The sequence below is a fragment of the Rosa rugosa genome, chromosome 2 (assembly GCF_958449725.1).
Source record: "Rosa rugosa chromosome 2, drRosRugo1.1, whole genome shotgun sequence".
Lineage (NCBI taxonomy): Eukaryota > Viridiplantae > Streptophyta > Magnoliopsida > Rosales > Rosaceae > Rosa > Rosa rugosa.
The window spans coordinates 7,382,765-7,392,409 of record NC_084821.1 but is presented as its reverse complement, the minus strand read 5'-3'; positions in this window follow the sequence as shown (position 1 = coordinate 7,392,409).

The window sequence follows — 9,645 nt, the reverse complement described above, 5'->3', positions numbered from 1 at the left end:
AATCTTGAGTAACCTCAAAGTTGGTCTACACCAGAGAGGAAAGAAGGCAAACCTCGTCATAAGAACTGTCACTCAAGGCTTGGAAAGACGGCAGGGATTCAACCAGCTTATGTCTAAGTTTCACTGCTCATTCCATGATCGTCCTATTAGAGCATACTCTCGCTAAGTCCAAACTTTCTATAGTTCTTTTTTCCTTCTCAATCAACCAATTCTCCATCTTATCTATCTATACTATAAAACCAAGTGCGAAAACTTTATCAAAATATGAATTGCCCATAATACCTTTAATTTAAAGAAATTAAAACAGAAATAAGCAACAAAACATAAATACAATTTTTTTTTTTGACCAGCTTATGTCTAAGTTTCACTGCTCATTCCACGATTGTCCTATTAGAGCATACTCTCGCTAAGTCCAAACTTTCTATAGTTCTTTTTTCCTTCTCAATCAACCAATTCTCCCTCTTATCTATCTATACTATAAAGCCAAGTGCGAAAACTTTATCAAAATATGAATTGCCCATAATACCTTTAATTTAAAGAAATTAAAACAGAAATAAGCAACAAAACATAAATACAATTTTTTTTTTTTGACCAGCTTATGTCTAAGTTTCACTGCTCATTCCACGATCGTCCTATTAGAGCATACTCTCGCTAAGTCCAAACTTTCTATAGTTTTTTTTTCCTTCTCAATCAACCAATTCTCCCTCTTATCTATCTATACTATAAAGCCAAGTGCGAAAACTTTATCAAAATATGAATTGCCCATAATACCTTTAATTTAAAGAAATTAAAACAGAAATAAGCAACAAAACATAAATACAATTTTTTTTTTTTGACCAGCTTATGTCTAAGTTTCACTGCTCATTCCACGATCGTCCTATTAGAGCATACTCTCGCTAAGTCCAAACTTTCTATAGTTTTTTTTTCCTTCTCAATCAACCAATTCTCCCTCTTATCTATCTATACTATAAAGCCAAGTGCGAAAACTTTATCAAAATATGAATTGCCCATAATACCTTTAATTTAAAGAAATTAAAACAGAAATAATTAAGCAACAAAACATAAATACAATTTTTTTTTTTTGGTAAAGAAGTGGGTAACAGTTGAAGGGGCCTTCATTAATTACACTTGCATCACATACGAGTATGAGGTTAGTATATATAAACTGCATGGTGTTTAAGGATATCTCTATTTGTGTTTGGCCCAAACTCTAGGTTACTTGACCTAGTGGTAATAGGATTTAATTAGAAGGATTTAGAATCCTAATCAATGTAGAATTACTTTCCTTGTATGATTGAGATTCTATGCATTGTAAACCTCTATATAAAGAGGCCCCTATTATCAATGAGAATACACAGCAAATTCCTCTCAATTTCAGTTTCTCTACAACACGTTATCAGCACGAAGCCCTAACCCTGAAAACCCTAAATTCATAACCTTCAAAATCCTGCAACCACCGCCCCAAATATCGAAGCCCTATTCCCAAGGAGCCCAGAACCTGCGGCGGAACCACCGGAACCGGCCGGAAAACCCCTGAACCGGCCGTCGGAAAAATCGGACCGGCCCCTGCCTTGTGCCTGCCCTGTGCCTGCCCCTGCGAGCCCTGCCGAGTAGCTGCCGAGAGCTGCCGAGCCCCTGCGCAGCCACTGCCGACAGGCCCTGCACATCCTCCGCACAGCCCCTGCGCAGCCACTGCCGACAGGCCCTGCACATCCTCCGCACAGCCCCTGCACAGCCCCTGCAGCAGCCCTGCACAAGCCCTGCAGCAGCCCCGCACGCCTCCGCAACTGCCCTGCACTAACCTGCCTAGCTCCGGCCACCACCTCCGGCCACCAGTTTCAGGCCACTTTTCCGGCGACCCCCGGCGACCTTTTTCCGGCCATCTTCAACGACTTTTCCGGTCAAGATTTCCGGCATCTTTTCAAGGTAAACTTTTCTAAAAGTTCCCGTTTTTTGAAGTTTTTCAATTTCTTCTTCTTTTCTCGGGGACTTCCAACATCCCTTCTTCTACCCCCCTTTCTTCTTCATAGGGGAGACCAAAAGCCGAACTGTGGGGGTTCGTGCTCACTCCAAGCTTAGAGCTTGTAGAGTCCTCCAAACTTAGAGTTTGTTGAGAAGAAAACGATCGACCACTTACATCGTAGTTTCGATCTAATCCAAATAACCCCTCTTGGAATCGGATTTTCTTGGAAGCGACAACGCTCAGAAAATCCCTAATTTCTTGGAAGCGACTACGCTCAGAAATTTTATAGTTTTTCGTGGTAGCCTTTTTCGCTCCGAAACTAACCCTATTTTTCTTGTTGTTTTTCAGGATGAGTAACCTGAACAAGTTGAGCTTCGCTCCACTAGAGACAACAGGCGCAGGATACCACAAGTGGGTCCGTGATGTGCGCCAGCATCTTAAGGCTGATGGGATCCTGAGTACGATCCAAGAGCCAAGTCAGGACGTGCGTACTCCTCAACAAGCTGCTGCTTTTGAAGCAAATAGAGCTACGAGAGAGGCGAATGAAGCCAAAGCCATCATTTTCATGACAAGGCACATGAATGACGCGCTCCAAAATGAGTACCTCAATGAGGAAGACCCAAGAAGACTATGGGTAGAACTCGAGCACCGTTTTGGCAACGTCCGTGATTCCCTGCTTCCAGACTTAGAAGTGAGATGGTCTAGCCTCCGCTTCTGTGATTTCAAGTATGTACTTGACTACAATTCAGAAGCACTTCGTATCAAGTCTATGATGGAATTCTGTGGACAGAACATCACTGATACGATGTTGATCGAGAAAACTCTCTCCACCTTCCCCGTCTCTGCATTGATGATAGCCAAAAACTATCGGATTGATGTCAATGCCAGACGCATCACAAGATTTCATGAGCTAATTGGTGCCTTGAACGTAGCTGAAAAGCACGACAACATACTTGTGAAGAACTATAACTCCAGACCCGTGGGAACCAAGTCAATTCCAGAGTCTAATTATAGTCGCGCCTCCAAGGGAGGACGCAAGGAGCGAAACCCTAAGAGTAGGGATAATTCTGGACGTTCTGGTCCATATTCTCGCCCTAAAGAGGAAGGAAATCGCCAAGATAGGCGTGCACGGAACCGTGGAGGTAAACGTGTGAAGAGAGAGAGAGGCCAAGCCTCCGGTTATGGTGGTAACGCCACCAAAGGCAATAACCGCCAACAAAACGCTCCCAGAGCGCCTCGATCAAGGGAACCTGACCATAATGATGCTTGTCTCAGATGTGGATCAAGTGGACATTGGGCAAAGAAGTGTACTGCATCCCAGAACGTTGCAAACGCATACAAGTTGTATCGTGAAGCAAGGGAGGCAAATTACATGGAACAAGAAGATCAAGATGGAGATCTCGATCTAAGGGTGGAAGACTACAAGGATCAAGACCCAGAAACTGGCGATTTTGATTAAGTCTTTTTATTTCCAAGAGATGTAGGCAATTGCCATATTATTTTTATAGTAGATGCCAATGCTATTAGTCTTTCTTCAAAGTAGGCGTACTCAATGTGAGTGTGATGTCTAGGACAGTTTTGAGATAAGTGGTACTTAAGTGAGCCTCGCTCCACCGACATCTCTCTACTCACCTGGTCACATTTACATTGGAATTACCGAAAGGAGTTAGACGACTACCATTGTTTTGCATTAACTAGTTTATTGGATTAGATTTTCTTTGGTTAAAGAAACGATGATGTAATTCCGTTAGGCTTATTAATAAAAGTTGAGTTCTTTTCTTTATGACTCCTTTTTAATTACGAGCTTTTCTTTTAGGAATGGATGAACTTCAATGTCTTGCGGATAGTGCGACTACGCACACCATTCTACGACATAGGCAATTATTCTTGGAGATGTTGCCTACATATTCATCTGTGACTACGATGGCTGGGCCATCTACTACAACAATATTGGGCTATAGTGACCAAATCCATAGTGACCTAATTATAATGGTCACAAATAACATAGATTTACTAACCAACAAGAACTTATGGTCATTAAATCACTTGGCGGTAATGTAAATGATAAGCCCGCCCATTGTATAATTTTTAGTGACCAACTATAAGACAAGTAGTGACCCAGACCGCTTGGTAAGTAATATTTTTTTGATTAGTGACCAAATTGAATCGCTGTGAGGGACTGTAGAGAAAGCCCTTGTGTAATTAGTGACCGAAGAAAATTAAAAATCAATTCCGTAGAGGCGGGATTGTTGGCGCCAGGCGGTTTCTTGAGAAAAGCGAAAAAAATAAAAAATTGAAGAGTTAAGCCATTTGTGGACTCGGGTTTACATGATCAATTTTCTTCTTGTGTTTACAGCCTCGATCCATTCCCCTATCTTCCCCTATCTTCTCACTCCCTCAAGCATAACCGTAATTCTCTCCGCGTCATCTCCACAGCTTCGATCATTTCACGTTTGCCTCTCCTACCTTTCAATTCGACACCGACATCAAATTTCAGGGGGTTTGGTTCGCCGTGAGCTTCCTCCGTTGTCTTCCGCAAACTCGACGCTGATGACTTCCGCTACCCTCTCGTTAAGCAGGTGTGGTTAATTTTTCTTTACCTTGTTCATTATTAAGTACTGTTCAATTAGGATTAGGATCATTAGGCTGATTAGCTATATGTGAGTTAGCTTTGATGTCGTTTTTTTGCAGAGCACATTGATTTTGAGAAGGATTCGAGGATTGATTGAAGTTGGAAAGATTCTACTAGGTAAGGGGTTTTCATTCAATCAATTAAGAGTCTAGTAATTTGAATCATTGAAGTGGCCTGGGAGCATCACTTTCTTGTTATTTGATGTTCACTTTCCGCGCTTCTTTTTCTGAATCTATTTATCTCTTCCCATTGATTTGATTCTGTATTTGAATTTTTCATTTCATACATAGATATTGTTCTGAAAAGTCTTTGACTTTACCCTTTCATCTCCTTTGTTAATTTTCCTGTTATGTTTATTCTGGATGTAACTTGGTTTGTGAATTTTAGCACACATTTTTTGTCATGATGAGGCAAAAGGTTCAAACTTTAGTGGCTATGATTGTTGTTGTTGTTGTTGTTGATTGTATTGAACATTCTCCTTGGTAGCTGAGAAATCTGAGGAAAAGGGAGAGGAAAACCGGGACCTTTTGGAATGTTGAAAACTTACACAAGTTCTTAAATTTTCACTTTGTTTAAGACTTTAAGTTCAGTCAAGATGTGTAATTTCAGTTAAGAGAGGCTGTTGGTTTCTTAGTTTCAAAGCATGTTATGTGATTCAGCAGTGCTGGCAGAGGATCCCTATCAACAAGAGTCGCATGATTTTGTCAATCCTATTGAGGTTAATGATGGCAACGTGTCATTAAGTAGGGATGACATGGAAATGATTGTTGTGGATTTGACTGCCAAAAGACAACGAAGAGAAAATGATAGCTTCATTAATGATGATAGTGACGCTGAAGATGCTAGCTCTAGTGATGACAATGTTGAGGGTGAATATGTGTCATCTGAGGATGATATCCATGAGGATTTTGGTATTATTGTTTTTGAATGCTCATTTTGTTTTCATTATGGTTAACATGTAGTTTAAATAAGTATTGTTACTACATTGTTTTATTTTATTGTGGCTTTGTTCAATATGTAGACAGACATTATGTGGAAGGTAAGTACAGAAAGCATTAAGTTATTTGATTTGTTTATGGCATACTTCTAGTCAGGTTTTTTTTTAAATTTTTTTTTTTTTAAATCATGCCAGGTTCTTGAGACCACAAGGTCCTAAATGGCTTCCAGTATTTTACTAACTTAAGTGCCACAACTGTTGGATATTAATTACTTATTTTCTAATGCAGGGTGTTGATCCGAGCTCATATAAGTGGTGGCATTTCTTCTTTAGCGTGTAAGTATTTTACCGCTACTTGATTTCGTTAGTGGTGTGTTATGGTCTTATGGAACCTCAATGTGTTTTGGGACCCTAATTCTAGTTTTGTATAAACTAGGCTAATTCTAGTAAATCCATTAGGCTAATTCAAATGAGATGGTTAGATGTATTTTGATGTAGATAACTTAGCATGTTAGTCATTTTGATGTATTGCAGCTGGTTTAGTTTAGTTACTAGTTACTACATGGGATGCATGTGAAAACCAAATGGGGTTGTAATGCTTCTTGTATTCTCTTTGTATCCCCTTGTTTACTCTCCAATGTAGAAGCTATTTTTTTGGCTTGTAAGTTTGTTCTTTTTGTTGTGCCTCTCTTGTTTTCTCTTAAAACAAACCAACTTTATAATCAAAACTTCATACTGAGGTTAAAACAGCTTTGCTGAATTTTCTGAGAAAGCTGCTAATCTGTTAACTTTGAGCCTTGTGTTGCCCTACTTACTGATCTCCAAATGTCGTGAAATTTTGATATGTTTCTGTTCTGCTAGTTAACTTATGATCTGGAAAGTTTCATCTTATTTCGATGTATAGTGAATCTTCGGTGATTTTTCTTTTAAGTCTGGTCTGCTTTTGGTAAGGTTCCAGAATTTTTAGTGTACCCTCTGACTTTCTGCTGATATTTGAACTTCTATTTGAATCATTTAATCTCTGGTTTTTGTATATATTGAATTAGACATTCCAATAGTTGTTTGGAGACTGATTTCTTGACAATTGGTCTTAAAATGAATTTTTTGTGGTTTTTCTAAATAGACTTTGCTGCTGCTATACTTTTCTAAAACCTGACAGTTCAGTCTATTTTCATCCATCTTTTCCCTTATTTCTCAAACTCCGATTAACTTCAAATTTTAGTATGTTGTACCTTGTTATGTCAGCTTTCGTTCTGGAAAATTTCAAGTTCATTGTTGCACGAATGAATTTTTTGTAAATCCTCAAGCTGAATTGTTCCTGCCTAAAGGTTACACTTTAAATTGTGTCAACTTTGGTCTTTTTCTAAATTTCTCTTGCTGGAGAAAGGTGTTTCTTCTTTAGAGTGTAAGTATTTTACGGCTACTTGATTTCATTAAAATTTTTAGTGGTGTGTTTTGGGACCCTAATTCTAGTTTTGTATAAACTACAAAAAAAAAAAAAGTGGAACCTTAATGCTGTAGCAGTAGGATATGAGAGAAATAGACTTTCTGCATATTACTAATCAAGGCTTTTTTATTTTTTTTATTCAAACCAGATGCTTATATCGTTATGGCCAAGAGATCACAAGGTCCTAAATTTTTGCATCAATTGCGAACATCAGCACTTCCACCAAACCACTTGCGAGCATCTGCTGAAAAGGTTTCTAGGATTGTAAAGCCTTTGGATAAACCTACAACACCTGCATGTCCATTGCGATCTTCAACTGAAAAGGTTTCTAAGGTTATAAAGCCTTTAGTTAAACCTACAACACTTTCAAGCCCATTGCGGTTATCTCCTAGAAAGCATTCAAAGACACAGCCTTCCACAAATCGATCAACACATCCTCGTCGACCTGCTATGCAGTCATCAAGGACTCCATCTCCTCCTTCTTCTCCACATGTTATCAGATCGTCTCCACTTTCCCCTTCACCTCCACATATGCGCAGAGTCTTATCAACCTCTAATCAGCACGCACCAACTCCAAGTGCGCATGAAGAGATAGCTGAATCTTCTCAAGTTGCTCATCCTCCTACCTTAGAAGAGAACATTGGTGGTAATTATGTAGAAAAAAAATACATATAATTTGATTTTTTTTTTGTAAGACATAATTTGACTTTATTTTCTGGTTCTTCAATTCATTATGAAAGTATGATCAAATCTTGGTTTGTGATTATTTTCTATTTTTTATTTTTTATATGTTGTTCTAAAGCAGCCCAGAAGAAACGACGTGGTGAGACTCGAGGTCTTGGGACAGCCAAGAAGAAATGTTGTAGTAATCAAATACAGATTGATATTCCAGAGCATGTAAAACGAGCCGTAGGAGCGAATTGCCAGTCTTACATCACAGAGATAGGCTGCATTGTTAGGCAAAATGCTCCATTACAAGTTAAGCATTGGAGTGGAATTAGCAAGGATGATGTTGCTTCGATGGTTCGTCTTGTCCGTGTAAGTATATAATTAATTATCTAAAGTGCTATACTTTTGTGTTCTCTACTGTTTTTAGGAGTGTAGCTACACCAAATTATATACACTGATTACTGATGAAGTACTTATATATCTAAACATCAAACAACCTAGGTTAGGCGCATTGGTCGTAGTTTCTATCTTGCATTGCCATTTGTTACGTTTTTTGCTTTCCTTTTTTTTTTCCGTTGCATTGCTGATTATATTGTATAAGATACACACCTTCTAGAGCTTTCTCTAATGTGAAATCATCAACATTCCATATCTTGACAATGTGGTCAGAAGAGGCAGTGGCCAAATATCTAAAAGTATGAACCATTAAAAAGGTTATCCCAATCACAGTACAAACGTAAGGCACATTTACACATTTTTAAAAACTATTTGGCCCAGAAAGAAAAGTTTAGATTAGATAAAGAAATTAGGCTTATTGACCTTGAGAGAGATGCAAAGGAAAGCATAATAAACCAGTAAGTATTATTTGATGTTTGGACTAAGGGAGGAAGGTATAAAAAGGGGAAGTATATATTGGCCATTTACTTTAGGAATAAAACCTGTGGGGTTCACAGAAATCAGGTGAAAGTAGACATTTGAGGATGTATCCGCTGTGTGCTTGAAGCTTATGAAGTGCCCAAGTTCATAGCAAGTCCCATTACTATTTACTTTTTTTTACTTTTTACATATAGGTTATGAAGTTGCTTTATTCATTATAAATTTTAATTATGGCATATATGCAATTTTAGGAGAAATTCAAATTGGGGAATGAACCACACGTGAATGAGGCTATTGAGGCAGACATGAAAAGAAGATATAGCACTTGGCGATACAATTTGCATAAGACATTTTTGCAATATGAATCAGTGGAGGAGGCACTTGAGAATAGACCTGAAAATGTGGGAGAAGATGACTGGAATTTTCTCATCAATTGGTGGCACGATGACGAGTGGCTGGTGAGCAATTGTTTCTATTCCTACGTTGTCCAATTATTTATTAGTTGTTAGCATTTATAATTGGACTCCACTTTCATTGTTATATATGTCAACTTTTTCCAATTTGTATACAGGAATTGAGCGGAAAAAATAAGAAAAATAGAGATAAGCTAACAATAACTCATTGTGCTGGGACAAAAGCATTCAGTCGCATTAGATATGAAAATGTAAGTCTTTCGTTTTATGTTTATCTTTTTCTTTATGCAAAGTAAAAACATGTTTAATTGAAAGTTGCATATGACATATATATGCCTTGCTTTATGGTTGAATAAAATAGCAAAATCCTGAGACTGGAGAGGAGCTGAGCCGTATTGACATGTTCAAGCTGACAAGATTTAGGGAAAACAAGAAAACATGGGTCGGGGATGTCGCGGAAAATGCTTATGTAAGTTTTCACATATATATATATGTGTGTGTGTGTGTTTACTTTTTATTGAAATAACAATCTGAATATTTTATTATTGGTGCAATGGCTTATCTGAATTAACTATTCCTTAGGGTGAGATGACAAAACTGAAAAATCTTGAGCAACCAAATGAAGAGTCAGAAAAAGCAATGTCTGATGATGAGATATATGATAAAGTTCTTTCCACAATTGTTGGTCCACCTCCGTTAGGCTACATA